The sequence below is a fragment of the Alnus glutinosa genome, chromosome 6, assembly GCF_958979055.1.
Source record: "Alnus glutinosa chromosome 6, dhAlnGlut1.1, whole genome shotgun sequence".
In the NCBI taxonomy this organism is placed as follows: domain Eukaryota; kingdom Viridiplantae; phylum Streptophyta; class Magnoliopsida; order Fagales; family Betulaceae; genus Alnus; species Alnus glutinosa.
Window position 1 is genome coordinate 17119432 of NC_084891.1, and position 19945 is coordinate 17139376.

A 19945-nucleotide genomic window follows, 5' to 3' on the forward strand; every position below is an offset into this window, starting at 1 on the left:
ACGCAGAAAAATGCTTATTCAAATTGCAGGCAATAGGGTGCTTTTTTGAAAATGCAGTATTTTAAAATGTTATTTTGCAATTTTAAAGGCCAAACTGCGATTTTGCAAAACGTTTAACTGCGTTTTTAAAAATTACTTTTTTTAATTCGTACATTTTAAAATTGCTATTTTTAAATCGCACTTTTTGAAATCGTTAATCCAAACGGATCCTAAACCTTGTTCAACGTTGCTGGCTTATTGTTGTTAAACTCCATTAGCGTAATTTTCAAGGTTTTAAATGCTTAACTAGCTAAGAGAATCCACTGGCGTGATTTTTATTTATTTGTTTTTATGCTCATGAGATCTATATGTCATGGGTTGGGTGAAACCTTGTCCACTTTTTGAGAAAATGAGAAAAATACAAGCCGAAGAAAGTAAATGGGTATCTGGGCCCAAGAAGAAATTGAAGCAAATGAAGATATTTGTGGTGTAGAAATGTATCACGCGAGGTTTTCTGAAGAAAATAAGATGTTGCCATGTGAGGGACTCAACGCTGATCTACGATGTGAACCAATTTTGATTTATTTCGTGACCAGAACAAGGGGATACACGTTACATCATAATTTTGAATCAGAAGAGAGGTTTCAAGAAATGGCGGATATATTCACTCTATCATAACCAAGCAGGATCTGGCGTATCATAAGAAATTTACCTTTTCTATTGATTTCTGCATATTGGATCAAAAACAATTCTTGAATGAGGTATTCAACTCCAAGGATGAATCGAAAAAGAAATATTTATGGGTTCTACTTCCTATTTTTTATGAAGAGAATGAATCCTTTTATCAAAGGATAGTAAGCGTTCGGCCTCTTGATTGATTGAGTCACAAAAGGATTATTTGAAATCAATCCTGGCATTACCAATGACTTTGATAACATGAAGAAATTTATAATACTATGGACAATTAAATATAAAACGAAATACAGAGGAAAATTGAGATGGGATTTTACGGGTGTTAGACTCCTATATTCACCATTAAGAAAAAACACAAAGAGCTACAATTTGCTCTTATTGTTTGATATCATTGTGTACAAGAGACTCTATTTATAGAGCTTACAAATTATCTGAAATTTATTCAAATCCAATCTAATCTTATCAAATCTTTTTACTTAGAGTAATTCAATCATCATCAAATCCCTAAATTTACGGTAATTCAATCATCATTTATGATAAGAATTTCTATTCTTATCATGTACTCTAACAATCTATTCATTGATCTAATTATCTGTTCATTTTGTTAAACTAGTATTGCCATTAGTAAAAATCAATTATCAGACTTTAGCTTATGTCATAACAATTACTGTTGCAATTTTTTACACGGCCAGCAAACCCAACACGAAATTAGTGGGTCAGGATTTTTTATAATCGGGTTGACCTGAATTAACCTGATTAATAAACGTGTCAATTTCTAATCAACTTGCTTAACCCATAAGTGACTTGCATAACCCGTATAAATTAAATTAAGTTTTGTTTTCAATTAAAAAACAAAACCTAAAAGGTTAAAATTTATATAAATATATTTTATATAAAATTCATTTTTAAAATTAATAAATTCATATAAATTATTAATATTATTATTATTAATAGGGGAAACTCCACTTAACCCCATTGAACTTTCATCACTTTTGCAATTCATTCCAAAGTTGAAAAACTCTCAATTTAGTGTATGGAATGTTAAAAAATTTGCAATCTCACCCATCTGTTAAGAGTTTCCATTAAAATCCTAACAGAGGGATGAGAAATTTCCATAATAGCCTCTTTTTTTATATAAAAAAAAAAATATATTAATTGTAATTTAAGGGTAATTTTGTAATTTTATAAAGTTTACAAGGGCATAAGGGTCAATTTACCTTTTAACAGTCTAATTTAATCTCAAATCTTAACGGGAGGGGTGAGATTGCAAAAAAATTGTTTGATACACTAAATTGAGAGTTTTTAAACTTTGAGTGAAGATTGTAAAAGTGATGAAAACTCAGGTGGGTTAAGTGAAGTTTATGCTTATTATTATTTGCATTTAAATTCATATACAGGTCTAAATGGGTTAGCATGTTGTGTCATCCGCTAATTCAAATGAGTCGTGTTAGGATTGAGAGTTTTAACTTGTTTAACTAAGTTGGTCGGGGTTGGGTTTACCCAATATGAAGTTGACTCGTGAGTCGATCCAACATGCTAACACGAATTACTAGCCCTGGTAACAACAGTTTGATGGAGATCCTACTATCATACCAGATTATTGTTTCATTTTTTGAACAATCAAAGGTTATATCAAAGGAAAACATATGCATTCGGTTCTCTAAACCAAATGCAAAATGGATTCAGTTCTCACCTAAATGTAGGGAAACCCCGTAGATAAATGTATAAGGTTTTTTTTTTTTTTTTTAATGATATTCTCTCTCCCTCTCATTCTTTCTTTGCTCAAGCAATTTTTACCTTAGACCGAAGCGCATTCACTCATAGGATGACCATCATGTACTTGTACTCAAGTAACAATAAACACTGAACCTAACAGCCTATCACTTCTCTCTCTTCTTTTTTTTTCTCCCTCTTTCTTTCGAAACTCGTGCCTAAACTTTTTTTTTTCTGTCTATTTCCTTCCTATTGAAGGCCCTCGTATCATAGGCAAGAGAAGAACCATCTCTATTCAATGGCCTATTCTCTGCTGTTGTAAACAACACAATCAGAGAAACATTCCAATGTCTCCATACCCAAACTTCAAAAATTTATCGCTATTTTCTGTGGCAGTCAATAGCACTTGTGGTTATCACTGTCGTTTGTGATTGTCGGTGTTAATTTTTTCGTTTTGTAGTTGGATTTGTTGATAAAATAAGTTTGGGTGGTTAACACCCAAAATAAATTAAAATGCAAACTTTAAATATTAGGGGAATTAAAAATGCATAGAATACACACAAATGGTCACAATAGTGTGAAGTACAGAAGGACCTGAAAGTGATAGGATGAAACAGATCAAAAACCAAATTTAGAAACACAAAATTCGGGCTTACTGCACCAAGCTCAATCGACCAAGGAAAGGACACGTGTCAAAAACCAAGTTGATAGGTGGCACTCGATCAACCGAACACTGCCCAAAATGATTGAGTCTGGCTTAATTTGACAAGTCATGATGTCTTAGTCGACCGAGAAACATGCTCAATCGACTGAGCCACGTGTCAAACAAATCGTGGCTGAAATGGATGTGCTTGATCAACTGAGCCATAAGCTTGATGAAACAAGCTACAATGTAATCGACTTAATAAGCCTATTTCAAGGCTGAAAACCAAAGTAAAAAATTGCCAAAAACGTTGCTTCTCTACTTTGAATGTAAGAGAGGCTTTAAAGAGCAAGTTCTGAGGTAGCGAAGCTCTACAAGTGAGGGTGAGAGTGAGATTCTGACATCAGAAGGAAGAAAGTGCTCGCGGAGCAAATCTTGAGAGGCATTTAACTCTCTCTCTTTCATAGAAAATTGTTATAGTGTTGTTGTGATGTCCAAACAAGTTTGTGTGTATATATATATATATATATATACACGCACACTCACACTGACAATATTTTGATAATAATTAAAGTTGTTATATAATGATAGAGGTTATATTTAAAGTTGATAAACTAGGGTTTTCAAAGGTATTATGATAAAAGTATATGTATGAACTTGCATGGTGATAGTAAAAGATGGATAAATGTGTCATTGTGCTACCCAAACTAAGATAAAAATAATATATATTCAAAAAATGGAGGTTTTTGTGAAAAATAAGGTTTTATTCAATATCCAAAAGTTTAGAAGTTTTGGACATTTCCTATTTTCAAAGTATACACATAGTATATGATGTCTAATACTAGTTGGAGTGAAAAGTTGTGAAAAAGGTGGAGTTTTAGGGTGTTTTCAAAAATTGGATATGCTACTAGAACCCTTTCGGTTGACCGAATACTGTGCTCGATCGACTGAGCTTGGAACAACAACTTTTCGAGAGCATCGGCTAATGCTCGCTCAACCGAGATGTCAGACTGAAAGTTCTAATAGACCTCGGTTGAAGCTCGATTGACCAAATGGATTCGGTGCTATAAAAATAGGTTTTTCACAAAGAGGTTTTGTGATTTTTAAGGGTCCTAAAGGTTCAATAGGGGTCTTAAGGTTTAAAGAAAGGTTAGAACCTAACCATTTGACACCATGTGTATGCAAAGGAGATATAGTCTTGAACCATTGGGGTTTTAATCAAGGAAAATAAGCGAAAGTTATAAGTACAAACTTACTGAGCAATACTTAAATTGTTTTACATGTGCATGATATTATATGTTGATTAAAGCATGATTTCATTGTGATAATGAGCCTTGCAAGTTTAATTATGTTTAGGAATATCAATGTATATTACCATGAGATTTACACGCTTTGAACGAAAAAGACTTTTTGAAATGAAAAGGTTTTTTTAAAAAAAGGTTTGGAAGGAAAAATATGGTTTTATAGAAGAGGTTATGAGAATGTGAATTTTTAATAAACCCAACGATTAAGTGAGGGTGGTACATTTAACACCCCTATGTTAGAAAAGGGGGAGAAAAGACTAGCAACAGAGACAAAAAAAAAAAAAGTCAATGGTTAAGTGGGGGGGGATGATATGCTTAACAAAGTCAATGGTTAAGTGATGGTGATACACTTAACACCTCTATGCTAGGAACAGAGACAAAAAAAAATTAGCAACCCAGTGATTAAGTGAGGCTGATACACTTAAAAAATTCACTGGTTAAGTGGGGGTGATACATTTAATACCTCGACGCTAGGAAGTGGGAGAAAATACAAGCAAACCCAAGGTTAAGCGGGGGCAATGTAGCACCCAAGAAATAGTTTGGGTGTTTGCTAGTTAATTAACCATACCAATTAGAATAATAAAACACCTATAAGTTTAGACAAAAAATGTGGTTGTAATGCCCAAGATATTAAATAAGAATTTCCATGTGATTTAGACTAATTAGGTAAGTGATTCAATGAAGAACGAGAGAGAACACTTAGAAATTTGGCTAAGTATGAATTTCAGATTGGCATCTAGATAGGGCATCACCGTGTTCAGACGGGTAGCACAGAAAGTTTCCAGTTCAATATGTGTCTAGACAGGTTGGACAGAAGGTTCAGTTCCGAGTGTGCGTCCGGACAGGGCATTTAGATGTCCGGAAGTGTTAGAAAGTAAGTTTCGTGTTCCCTTCGCACCCAAACGGGGTGCAGACAAGATACCTCTGAAGGATTCTCGAGATGTTCCACGTCAGGAGCATCCATATGACTTACTAATCCATTCGGACGGGCAGATGTATAAATAGTTGGAACTCGCGGTTTTAGGTCATTTTTCCCCATTTTCTCCTCCTCTCTCACGATTTTCTCTCTTCTCTCACCTAGGGTTAGCATCTAAACCTTATTTATTGATTTGTAGAGCCAAATCCAACTCCGAAAACATGATCCTTGATGCAAGATCGTCGTTTTCACCGATTGATTTGAGGTAAATCCAGAAACCCTAGTTTTTCTTATAGATTGAGTTAATGTTTGGAGTTTATGTTTAATCCCTCAAATTTATTTTGGGATCTTGTCTTAGAAGAGTTCTAAACCATAGCCAAGCTACAAGTTAGGATTTTGTGTGGCAAAACTTCAGATAAGTCGAAAATCAAGATAAGATTCAAACCCGAAATTTTCTTTAAGTGTTGTAAACTAAGGATTTTTGTATATAACTGTAATACTCCGAACATTTATTAGGACTAAGTAAAGCGTTGATTAGTGTTAATATAAGATTAAGGTTGGATATAAAGATAATTCCAAATTTTTGCCTTAACTGAACATTTGACTAGGGTTACCGCACGTTAGACATTTCAGTAAACCAAATGTTTTTTTATGCTTACGTCACAAATGTTCGACGACCAAACGTATGCCACTGTTCACACATCAGCCTTGTGTCAGAGAGACCACCAAACTTCAAACAAGGACCACCAGACGTTCGGAGAACCTTTGAAACATTCGATGTGGACCTCTTCTCTTTTTCAAAACAGTACATCAAATGTTCAAGCCAGTACACCAAACATTCGATATCGCCTAAAAAGTAATTTTAACGTACTATCTATTGGGAATTGGTTTGCAAAAACAATATTGGGCAGCGAAAAATAAAATTTTCAAATCCAGGAACGACCTTTATGAAGAATAGGCGAAAAACAATGCTATTTTAAAAATAAGCTACAAATCAGAAACACTTACTTGAACATGTTTAAAAATAAACGACCACTCCTTGGTTATATGGGGGCAAGATTAAGCTCCTTACTCCTCGACGAAGAACCTGTTATAAACCTCCATATCTTCCCACCAATGACTGATGATAACCAAGAGAGTGGACTCTCAACTTGTTCTTCAAAATTTAAACTTTTTCTCAAGAGTTAACTCAAAAATATTAGTTCTTAGTAAATACTAAAGAACTGTAGCAAAATAGCTTATTTTTTAAGAGCTACAGGCATATCTATTTATAGACTCTGAATACTAGGAGAGTGTGGGATAAGCTGTAATAAGTGATTTATATCTTGGCCCATGTGTCATCTACTATTCGTTTGGGCTTAGGTTTTATCCCAAGGCCCAATCTCCCCTCTTACATCTCTCATGTACAGTTTCTATCTAGCCCATGTTTTTAATTAAATAAAAACAACCAGCTCAATAAATAAAAAGTCTGATCTAGTTAAATTAAATCAACTTAGTGAGGGACCTAAAGGAAAAATAAAAACTAGTCAAAATAGTTCCGACTCTTCTAGTCATTATTTAATTACAATTGATTCCACTAAACAATTGTAATTGTACTCTAATTTATATTTTTTATTAAAACAATTAATCCTTTAAATTTACTTAATTTTGACTTTTGATTCCTCCATTAAATCTTTCATTGTAGAATTAAAGCCAAGTTATTGTCATTTAATTCTCTACATCTTTTTCCTTGAGTCTCCTGATTTTATATATATTATTCTTGTACTCGTGAAAGATTTATCACATGTACTTTGTATTTCAATATCTCATACCAAATGCTCCGGCCAAAGACTTAGAATAATCCAATCCATAAAATCAATCTCAAGGGAAATTTTTTTATCCTTTTAATAAAGAACTTGGATTCCATATTGAGAAAAGCTTTCTCACAAGGGAAAGACTTAGAATAATCCAATCCATAAAATCAATCTCAATGGAAATTTTTTTATCCTTTTAATAAAGAACTTGGATTTCATATTGAGAAAAGCTTTCTCACAATGTTAATTGCGATCACCCAATGCACCGAGTATGTTGACCATCATTTTGATCTCACCCATAAATGCATCAAAGTGATCTACACTTCACATCTTAGTACACAATCCTCTCAGGATTTAGTATTAATATTGTTGAGACAGATTCTGGTAGGTGACGTGTGGTTCAGTAATTCGCCCGTATGCTCCTTCTTCTAAACCTGCAAGTAAAAGCTGCGTCGGGGGGGGGGGGGGGGTGGGTGGGTGCCGACAATCCCGCTTTGATGCTTAAGTAAGTGTATTGTTCTGAGAGTAAATGTGCAGAGTAATGCTAGGGATTAATTAGCGTACCTTATCATAAGATGGGACCTTAGTATTTATAGAGGCTGAAGGGCAGTCGAGATTGTTCCCTGTATGCGCGGGAATTGACAGTTGAAGAAGACGTGGCTTCGAGCGTACGAATATTTCGAGTTTGGGTTCCATGACCACTTATCTCGGGCGCACGATCTTATACGGGTGACATTTCATTGGTCAAGCTCCGAGCGCAAGATCTAGCTTTGTATCGTGCGTCATGTCCCTTATACCTCGGGTACTCCCCAGATATATGCGGGCGTGGGTGCCACCGGGTCGGGTAATCGGACCAGCTGAACAGATTGGGCCCAAATGATCTTGATGGGCTCGGGTGGATTATCTTCTCTTTAATGTTTGGATCCCATCAGGTGGACCCAATGGGCTTGGTGTTTGGGTTGGGCCTAGCACCCGAGAAGTCCAATATTTTCCCCAACAGCTACCCCCCAATTCTCTTATGCAAAATTTGTGCTTAAGAGAATTTAGGAACAATCAACCGATCTTAGCTTGCTTTATACTTTGAAACGGGGCCGGATGCATACCGCCAAGAGTAATTGACCAACCTTTTGCATATTTCTAGATTGACTCGGTGGCATACCTGGAAGGTTTGACTCTATCGGTTGCTTCATTCTGCCCGAGAACCCCTGCTTGTCACACTTAAGAAAATCCCGCTCTTTTTCCCTTTTATTTGAAATTTAAATTTCAAATTCTCTTTTATCGGAAACCGCGAGCCTCAGGATTCGTTGATGTGCGCAGGCAGCTCATTAAATGTGATCAGACGCAAGTTCATCTTTTGAGGCGTGCTGCGGCTGTCAGACACGTGACGGGCGACTCTTCGGCTGCCGGTTTGGAAGAAGGGAATTTGTATAGGTCCATCTAGCTCCCGGTTGCTTATAACCGGTTAATCTAGGTCACTTACAAGTATAAATACTCCTTCCACACTTTTACCATTCTTACCCCGAGTTTTCTTTGTACCAGATCTCTCTCGACTTCCTCCGTAAGCTGTCCGCACTTCATTTTCTCATTCACTCTTGTAAAATGTCTAACGTAGAAGAATTCCAAGCGGTTGATGTCCCTGAGCTTGAAGAAGAGGAAGCTCTGTCCGACGATGATGTGATACCCGAGCCGGTTGACGACCCGAATTAAGGAGAGGTGGCCATACGGCCCCTTGTGACTCTCGATCGTCAAGGGGCTTCGAAGATCCGTATCGGGGATGAGTTCCGTCTCCGGAACAACTACGACATCCTTCCATCGGTTCTTCTTCACTTTTAGAATCCAGTCACTCTGGAGATTCGTGGAGGTGATATCGTCATTTACGAGGGGATGCTTCTGGCTGGACTTCTGCTTCCGTTTCCAGAAATTGCTCGGGAGCTAATTTTATACCTCGGTGTTTCCCCAAGTCAAATCGCGCCGAATGCGTGGAGATACCTCTTTGTGTCTTTTATCTTATGGCGCACAGTCCTGGAAGCCCGGATGACGATTTCCGAGTTCTTTAACGTGTACCGAGTCAACTATAAAAGGGAAGGCGTTGTAGAGTTCACCGTCCGGGAAAACCTGATTTTTATCTACCTTTCCCAGAGTTATTCTAACAACCGGGGGTGGAGATCCAAGTTTTTTAGAGTCTCGGGTGAGTGGGAGTCGGTTGTACCTGTGGCTGATGATCGAAGGATTCCCCGAGAGTGGAGACCAATCCAAATTGACCTTAGGGAACCTCCGGCCCTGAATGCGACCGAGAGGAGAAGGGTTGCCACAATGTTGACCTTCTCCCAAACGCCGACCAACGTCTTGAAGATTGACTATGACAACATCGTTACCGATGAGAACATGCGAAAAGTTCTCAAATATCAAATTCCCACCAGCAAAGTTTGGTACGAACGGAAGGGGAAAACAATGGTGAAGAAATCCGAGAGCGAGGCTGCTCCTACCCCCCGGGCCAAGGTCTCAGTGGCTGGTCCCGAGCCAAAGAGGAGCGCTAAGCCGAAAACAGACGCTCCCCAATCGAAGAAGGTCGCGAAGCAAACCATTACCCCGAGAGCAGGTGATCGCACCCCAACCGTCTTTGCCCAAGTAACCGTTCCCCATAGCAAGTCAATTGGAGGTTCAGGAAAGGAGGTCCTAACCACTTCTGCCCCGACTGCCCCACTAGAATCCGCTACACTCGCGAAGGATTCGGCGGAAGCGTCCAGGAAAGAGGTCCCACACCCGCTTCGTCCGAGGATCGCCCGGCTGGAGTCGACCCTGCCCCCGGCTCCGATGTGATTGAAATTGAAGACGAACCTGAAGAGTCGGAGAGAGAGGTTCCTTTGGTTCAGAATGCGGCCAAACGTAAAGGAAAGGAGAAAGTGCAAGGGTCAACGAAGAGGACCCGCTTTGCCTTGGATCCTCTGGAGTACGCGCTGACTCGGGCCAGTGCAGCCGAGCTTCTCTTTGGTCGCCCGCACTTTGTTTTGCCAACAGTGCCGGTTACTCAGGAGATCCTGGCAAAGCCTTCCCTTCCAGACTCCAATACTTTAGCCGTGCCATTTACCAGGGAGCCTGTGGATCGATCACCCGTTGTCGAGACCTAGGCTCGCTCGGAGTCTGGTGCCGGCTTGATATTTGAGGACCAACTGCTAGTGGAACCCGAAGCATCGCTAAGTCCCGGGAATGCCTTGGGGACCCAGGATCATCTGGAAACCGAGGCCACGAATTTAATGGAGCTGATTCAAGAAGGATCAAATCCGACTGGAGTGGTGGTTTCCCTGGGGACTGAAAGACTTGGGGAAACCAGCGCCTCCCGACCGGGAGCATTAATAGACTCCCTAAAGGAGGGCTTACTGGCCTGTCCCTTGGAGACTTTGATGGAGATACTCCCGGAGGGGTCTTCATCTGTGCTAGGGATTGGGTCCCAGGGAGAACTCGCAGAGGCTATACTTCACGCCCAACTTCAAGTAAGTTGCATGCCCAACTTCTCATACCCATTATTTTCCCCTTCTTACCTTTTTTTTTTTTTTGTAGGGTATAATAAGGTCGGTTGCCTTGTGGCGAAACCACCGGGAAGCTTTCGTGAGTCAACCCTCTCTGACGGCCAAGGTTACTGAGATGCAGTCCCGGATTCAGGAGCTGGAATTCGACATGTCTCGGACCGAAGATTTGGAGTCCCAGATCGAGGCCCTAAAAAATGACATTCAGCTCCGAGATCGGACCATTGAGGCTCGGGACAAAGATCTAGTTTTAGCTCGAAAGCAGGTGGAAGAGGCTCGTGACCAGGCCCTTGAAAGTGAGAAGACCCTCGACCGGGTGTTAACCAACCTTACTGAGGCTAACGAGAGCAAGGCTGCTCTGACTGCCCGGGTGGCCGAGATGGAGTTGGAGAAGGACTCGCTGGTAGCCGAGAAGCAAAAGGAGGCTCATGCTCGGTGCAAGAAGCTTCGAAAGAAGAGCCACCATTACAAGTCTAAGTCTAAGCGCTTGAAGAAGCAGCTTGCTTTGGTCCCCTGGCTCCGAGGCCTTAGCTGGGGTCGGGGATCAAACTGGGGTTTCGAGAGCTTGAGAACTATGCTTCTCCACCCGGAAGTTTTTGAAGTCGATCCAGAGACTGTGACCCCCAACCTCATTGGGATGCCAGAGAGTGCCACCGATGAGCTTTAGACTTTGGGAGTGGAGTTCTTTCTGGATGTTGAGGACTGGACCGAAGATGCTCCAAATCCCTATTGAAAATTGAAATTTGAAATGACTTCTAATTTAAAAAACAAGTGTGTGCATAAGTGTCAACAAAAATTAAAGCACAGAGGAAAGTAAATGACACACAGATTTTTGTTGACGAAGTGGAAACTCAGTTAAGAGAAAAACCACTCTGGGGCAGCCAAACCCAGGAATTCCACTATTCAGAAGACATAGCTAGATACAACACAGTAACACTCACATGTACCGATGCAGTGGTTGTACCTTAATCTCTGACGTGTAACCCAACACGAACGCTTTCCAACCAGGTTCACCTACCTGAAGGGGTCTTCAATGGAACTCCTTACCATAGAGCCGACCTCTAAGATAGACTTCGGTTTACAGCACAGGACACTTGTAAAACGGCTTCAAAGGGATTGATGACTTCTCTGAGCTCTAATGGAATTCACACCGAATTCTTACAGTTCTCAGTGCCCAGGGGCCTCTATTTATAGGCTGGGGGCTCAAATGAGCGTCAGCCAAAATATACTTGGGCACCGTCCGGACGGTGGACATGGGCCGTCCGGACGGACTACTGTGCGACAAGATTTTCTGAAAAATTCGCGGAGAAATCTTTCCTGTTTAAGGACATCGTCCGGACGGGATGGCACATCGTCCGGACGGTCGCACGTCCGCTGCAAGCAATTTCCTTATAAGGCTCTTGAGCGTCCGGACCATGGGGGATGAGCCTCCGGACGGCTATTCTTCAACACGCAATTTCCATATCGGTAATGCGCGCGTCCGGACCATGATAGGCAGTCGTTCGGACGGTTGAAGTCGAATCGGCAATTTCCTTCTTTGATGCACGCGCGTCCGAACCACAGCTGTCAGACGTCCGGATGGTCATATTTGAATTGCGATTCTTGCCTTATGGAGACGCGCGTCCGGACGAGATACCACATCGTCCGGAAGGTTGATTGATCTTCCCTTTCTTGGAACTTGGAAAGAAATCAGAAACTGATCGAGTACTAGGAGGTGTCCGGACATGCTGCTGAAAAGTCCGGACGGATGCAAGCTGGCACAGAAACTTCTCGATACAGTATGGGGTCCGGACGGATGATGCTGGTTTGTCTAGCGTCCGGACGGGATGACACGTCGTCCGGACGGATGGAACAGTGGACAGATGGGCGTCTAGACGAGATGGCTCGATCGTCCGGACGGCTGACAGGGAACTTGAATTCTTCTGACTTGCAGACTCTGAATAGTGGAATCCTTGTTTACAGCATCTTTACACTTAAGTGATTTTTTCCAAACACAGAATGAGGCCAAAATACTAAAAAACTCCCCCTTTGGCCATTCTGGGACAAAAATCACTTGACCGGTTAAAAATACAATCCTGGTCTCAATCAAAAATTACTCCCCCTTTTTGTCACAAAGGGACAAAGGGTAAAAAAGAGTAATGAGAAAAACCACACAACAATTACTCCCCTCAATGTCTCAGAAGTACAAGGGTAAATAGAGTAATAATATCCACAGACAAAGAACTTTCTAAAATCCAAAACAATAGGAAACTAGAGAAAAGTCTGCAAGTGGCCCAAAAGAGAGGAACATAAATCCTCCAAGTATCAAACCCCAAGACCTTTAGAAATTGAACATCCAACTTCAACAATAATCAGTTTTCCAAAGGATGCATCTGCCAATCACTGTGCTGGGAGCCGCTGGATGTCGTATTCCTGAGTCAAAACCAATCAGAAATATCTCCAAAAATACCATTAGATCCTGTTAGTTCCAAAAATATTGTGGTATTTAAGACGACTGTCAAATGGATGCCAAAGAGAAATATAAGCAATTCAACTATTCATAAGGCATAAAAGATCATCCCAGAAAACAGACAGAAAAGGATTTTCATGCACAATACTCAAGAAAATATCCCAACAAATATTCCAATATTCTAAAAGCACAAAGACTTAAAAGAATAACGGAAGACACAATGAAGATTATGTGATGAGAAGAGATGTGCACAAAATGCCAAAATCTTGGGAGAAATCCACGAGAAAAACACACAACATGCCATGATAAATCAAAAAATGCATAGATGTGTGTATGAAAAAAAAAAAAAAAAAAAAAAGACGCTAGTCTTAAACCTGTAGAGATCCTGTCCGGATGTGTCACTTAACCATCCGGATGACAACTGCTAGATCAACATATGGCAAGACTGCGCTCGTCCGGATGTAAGAGTAGGTCCATCCGGACGCTTCACACTGAAAATCTGAAACTGGAGAAAAATTTGCAGAAAAATATTTTTCTCAAAAGTTAGCTTCAAAACACGTATGTATAATCAACTGATAAAACAGTCAAATAGCATTGCAGAAATATGCAAAGATATAAATGAGAGTTTAGTATTCAATAAGCACAAATTTCCCTGCAGATAGAAATTTTAAATAGATTGCTCAACTCATGCAATGCGTGTGTGTGTGTGTGAAGACTTTCTCAATAAGGTATGAAATTCACTGATATGACAAAAAGCAACCAGATTTTCCAAACAAGAGAGAAAATCAATGAAAGATCAGCCAAAAGTCAAACCTTATCTTACTAGGGCCTAGCCACCCTCATCTGATACACTCCCCCTAAGATGCAGCACCTAATTGTTTTACTTGTACCATGAAGGACAAAGTAAAATTTTTACTTGCAAGTAGAGGGCAAGACATATAGCAAACTCAGCACATAAGCAGTGAATATACAATTTAAAAGCGCATAATGCATATGATTTACTGCTTGATTCTTATGGTGCTGCAATCCTAGAGAGTGCTAGAATTTTTAGGCTCTAGGTTCAATTAGCATATGGTCAATTTGACCATCTTAATCAAAGACCTCTTCTCTTATCTAGAATTTCTAGAAGCAAAAAGTCAGAGAAGGAAAAGATGTACCTTAGGGGAGTCTTAGATAGTGCACATTTTCATCGCATGAGGAAAGTAACTATCTATCATTAAGATGCAACAGGAAAACTTAGCAGATATCATGCACAAACTCTCAATCATATATAAGCATATTTAATCAATGCACAATGAACTGAGATATCAGGCAAAAACACATGCAAAATCTGAAAAGCTATCAAAAGAAATAAATAAAGTTTCGCATCTTCTCCCCAATTTTTATTTTTTATTTTTTTTATTTTTTTTTGTTGAAAAACAATAAACAGAAAAACAACAAAGACATGCTTATGGAAAAGGAAATGACATCTATTCCCAGCATGTAAGGTAAACTAAACCTGTCCTCATGGAGAGAGGTTTAAGAAATACCAAGACAGAAAAGCAGCCGCCCGACGTGCTTCAACTGTAATCCCCAAAAGAAAATATCTGCATATGTTTTTCAAGACAACAAGAGAAAATATGGGGATAAAATAAACGGTTCCTCAAACAGAATGGAAGGCATGAGTACGATATGACAAGATAAACAATGCAATGTAAACATACCTGACATGCACTAGGATTTAGGAACCAAAATCCTGGGCATGGGAGACCTCACCTACTAGGTGAGTCCACTCCCCCTTAAGGGGTGAATTGTCTCATCCTTCCTTACCCATACCTTCTTTACCTGTGAGGCAGGGGTGTGAGCCATGTCCCAATTGATCAGTCTGACTAGGACATTCTTCATCATGTTGACAAGCCCTTCATTGGTCTGATTCTTCTTGGGCTTTTGAGGCTTCACTTTGAAGCATTCGGCTTTGATGTGGCCATACTTACCACAGTGATAGCATGAGGGAGAATCCCTTTGAGGATAATGCCGTTGTTGCCGAAAAACATGATGAGGCTTAGAAGGTTTAGTGCTAGACTTACCTATCTTTTGCTCTGTTTTCCTGATCCGAGGCTGCTAATGTCGGATTTGAGGATAGTGTGGCCTGATGTGTCTAGAGACACCACAATGATAGCAGGTAGGCTGACTTCGTTTGCTGAAATGCTTCTTGAAGGGCTCTGCAAATTTAAGATTAGCATTTTCACAAACAACAAAATCCTTACCTCTTTGAGATATATGCCTCCTATGGGGCGGGACATATTTATCTGAAGAGGTTTTCTCAATAATGCCCTTTTTGGAGTCCTCCTGCTTCTTCCAAGGTTTGTGAGATTTTAACACAACACAATTTGGTCTAATATAACCAATTTTCCCACAATCATGACAAATAGAAACAAACTTACCTTGGGTTCCTGAATCCTTGGAGTTAGGCATCACACATTTATCTAAGCAAGAATTTTTAGAACAAGCTGCATCTACTATCACATGCTTAATACCAACAGAGTCTAATTCAGAATCAGAAGCATGTGAAGTAGAAGTATTTAAATCAGCAGTCAAATCAGGCTTGTTCGAAATATCTGAATGAATACACAACATGCTTTTCAAATTATCACTTGAGAATTTTTTCAAGAGATCTTCAGATTCTTTTAATTTATTCTCAAGTGTATCAATAATGTCAAACAACATGTTATTCTCAGATCTCAAAGAGTCAATCAAAGCATGAGATTCAGATAACTGAACAATCAAAGACTCTTTTTCTTGTTTCACCTTTTTAAGCTCTTTAGAATGTTGAGCATTCTTCAATTTATTAAAAACCTTAAAGAGCTTAATATCAGAATCTTCATTAGAAAACTGAGAAGAATTCATGATAAAAGGTGTAATAAAAAAAATAGAAGTCACAAGAGATGAGGATCACACTTAGGAAATAAATCCTAAACAGAGTGTACCTGCTCTGATACCAATTGAAAATTGAAATTTGAAATGACTTCTAATTTAAATAACAAGTGTGTGCATAAGTGTCAACAAAAATTAAAGCACAGGGGAAAGTAAATGACACACAGATTTTTGTCGACGAAGTGGAAACTCAGTTAAGAGAAAAACCACTCCGGAGCAGCGAAACCCAAGAATTCCACTATTCAGAAGACATAGCTAGATACAAGACAGTAACACTCACATGTACCGATGCAGTGGTCGTACCTTGATCTCTGACGTGTAACCCAACACGAACGCTTCCCAACCAGGTTCACCTACCTGAAGGGGTCTTCAATGAAACTCCTTACCTTAGAGCCGACCTCTAAGATAGACTTCGGTTTACAGCACAGCACACTTGTAAAACGGCTTCAGAGGGATTGATGACTTCTCTGAACTCTAATGGAATTCACATCGAATTCTTACAGTTCTCAGTGCCCAAGGGCCTCTATTTATAGGCTGGGGGCTCAAATGAGCGACAGGAAAAATATACCTGGGCACCGTCCGGATGGTGGACATGGGCCGTCCGGACGGACAACTGTGCTACAAGATTTTCTAAAAAATTCGTGGAGAAATCTTTCCTGTTTAAGGACATCGTCCTTACGGGATGGCACATCGTCCGGACGGTCGCACATCCTCTGCAAGTAATTTCCTCATAAGGCTCTCGAGCGTCCAGATGGCTATTCTTCAACACGCAATTTCCATATCAGTAATGCGCGCGTCCAGACCATGATAGGCAGTCGTCCGGACGGTTGAAGTTGAATCGGTAATTTCCTTCTTTGATGCACGCGCGTCCGGACCACAGCTGTCAGACGTCCGGACAGTCATATTTGAATTGCGATTCTTGCCTTACGGAGACGCGTGTCCGGACAGGATACCACATCGTCCGGACGGTTGATTGATCTTCCCTTTCTTGGAACTTGGAAAGAAATCAGAAACTGATCGAGTACTGGGAGGCGTCCGGACATGCTGCTAAAATGTCCGGACGGATGCAAGCTGGCACAAAAACTTCTCGATACAGTATGGGGTCCGGACGGAATGAACACTTCGTCCGGACGGATGATGCTGGTCTGTCTAGCGTCCGGACGGGATGACACGTCATCCGGACGGATGGAACAGTGGACAGATGGGCGTCCGGACGGGATGGCTCGATCGTTCGGACGGCTGACAGGGAACTTGAATTCTTCTGACTTGCAGACTCTGAATAGTGGAATCCCTGTTTACAGCATCTTTACACTTAAGTGATTTTGTCCAAACACAAAATGAGGCCAAAATACTAACACCTATCGTGATGACTTGACATTTGGGCCTTCTGTTTCGGATTGTACTCCCGGAAATGAAGAAACCGAGGAGGTTGAAGTTGGTGATGATGGGGACTCTGCAGGGAGTCCAAACTTGTAAAATTTATTTTTTGTTTACCCGGTTGTATTTTGCACTGAAATTTTGAGTTTTACAACCGAGTTGGTTTGTAACCAGAATTTATTATTTTGTAATTAAAATGACTGTTTAATTTCAAAATGTTAAATAGCTGCTTGTGCTGCCGGGTTGAGTTGATTTGATCTTGTTTGATACCCCCAATGACTTAGACAAATTTTGGATTTGTCTGAGTCATTACCGAGGAACCTGACCAGCGTGCGTTCCGAGTCGTTTGTGTTTCAAACCGAGGGAGACAACACTTTTTGATTTGAGCTGGTTTGATTTGAACCAAGTCACCCCCCAATGGCTTAGATAAATTTTGGATTTGTCCGAGTCATTACCGAGGAACATGACCGGCGTGCGTTCCAAGTCGGTTGTGTTTCAAACTGAGTGGAAATAGCACTTTGATTTTGATCTGGTTTGATTTGAACCGAGTCACCCCCCAATGACTTAGACAAATTTGGGAATTTGTCTGAGTCATTACCGAGGAACATGACTGGTGCGTGTGTTCCGAGCCGGTTGTGTTTCAAACCAAGTGGAAATAGCACTTTGATTTGATCTGGTTTGATTTGAACCGAGTCACCCCCCCAATGACTTAGACAAATTTGAGAATTTGTCTGAGTCATTTCCGAGGAACATGACTGGTGCGTGTGTTCCGAGTCGGTTGTGTTTCAAACCGAGTGGAAATAGCACTTTGATTTGATCTGGTTTGATTTGATTTGGTTTGATTTGAACCGAGGAATAAGCCGGATAAAATTTTAGCTGTACAAACTCCCAAACAATTGAATTTACTAAAAGCCTAATTGGTTACATGTGATTCACATAAAGTACTTCTTCAAATGCTCGGCATTCCATGATCTCGGTAGTTCCCTGCCGGTTGTGTCGATCAAATGATATGCCCCCTTGCTGTGACATCGTATTACTTTGTATGGGCCTTCCCATTGGGGTCCGAGTTTTCCTTCAGTTTGATCTTTAGTAATCGGGCTTACTTTCCTCAAGACCCAATCTCCGAGTTGGAACTTCCCTGGATTCACTGTTTTATTGAAGTAGCGGGCCGCTCGGTCCTGGTATGCTGCCCATGTGACCTGTGCTTCATCTCTTCTTTCTTGTAACAAGTCCAGATTGAGCTTGATTCCTTCGTCATTGAGTCCCGGATTGTAGTGCGACACCCGGAAGCTCAGTGATCCGACTTCTGCAGGGATGACTGCCTCGGAACCGTATGTTAAAGAGAATGGAGTAGCACCTGTGGGAGTGCGCGTTGTGGTACAATAGGCCCAAAGTACCTCCGGGACATACTCGGCCCAAGCTCCCTTCTTCCTGTTGAGCTTATTCTTTAGCGTTTTGAGGAGTGCTTTGTTTGTGGCTTCTACTTGCCCATTTGTTGGTGGGTGAATCGGAGTGGAATAATAATTTCGAATCCGAAGTTCGGCACACCATTTACGAAACGGTCCGCAGTCAAATTGCTTTCCGTTGTCAATAACAAAGGCATGTGGGATGCCGAATCGGCATATGACCGAGCTCCAAAGAAATTTTATCACATTGCCGGTGGTGATTGAGAGAATGCCTTAGCTTCCGCCCATTTTGTGAAATAGTCTACTGCGACGAGAAGGAATTTCCGGCTTCCTTTTCCTGGTGGCATGGGCCCGACTATGTCAACTCCCCACTTTGCGAATGGCCAGGGCGAGGTGATCGGATTGAGTTTTTCGGGGGGGTTCCTCATCACCCGAGCAAACCTTTGACACTTGTCTCACTGTTGAACCAGCCTGACCGAGTCCTTGTTCATTGTTGGCCAGTAATACCCGGCTCTCGTTGCCTTATGTGCCAGCATCTGAGAGCCTGAATGGTTCCCGTAGACCCCTTCGTGTATTTCTTTGAGCACATATTCCGATTCCGAGTTGTTGAGACACTTGAGAAGTGGCTTGATATAACCTCTCCGGTAGAGTACTCCTCCAATTAGCACGTACCGAGCTGAGTGCATTTTTTACCTTACGAGACAACAACTTATCCTCAGGTAAGGATCTGTGACGGAGGTACTGAACAACATCCGTGGCCCACTCGGGAACGGTTGATCTTTCTTCAACTTCCATCATTTCTAACTTCGGGTTGATTGAAGGCTCGGTTTGCACCACCACTTCGTTGGTAGATGTTTTGACATCGGGGCCAGTACCAGAGCCCATTTTGGAGAGGGCATCAGCTTCGACATTTTCCTCCATAGGGATTTTTGTCATAGCCGACCTGTTAAAGTTAGACTGATATTCACGTACCTTGTTGAGATATTGGATCATCTTTTCACCTTGGGCCTCGGCAAGTCCCTGCACATGGCTTACTACCACCTGAGAATCGCTTCTGACTTCTATGTTCCTTGCTCCCATCTCCCGGGCTATGGAAAGCCCAGCCAACACTGCCTCATACTCCGCTTCATTGTTGGTGGTCACGAAATCCAGCTTGATTGCGTACAGAAAACTTTCTCCATCCGGGCTTGCAAGAGTGACACTGACTCCACTCTTCCGGTTAGCTGAGGAACCAT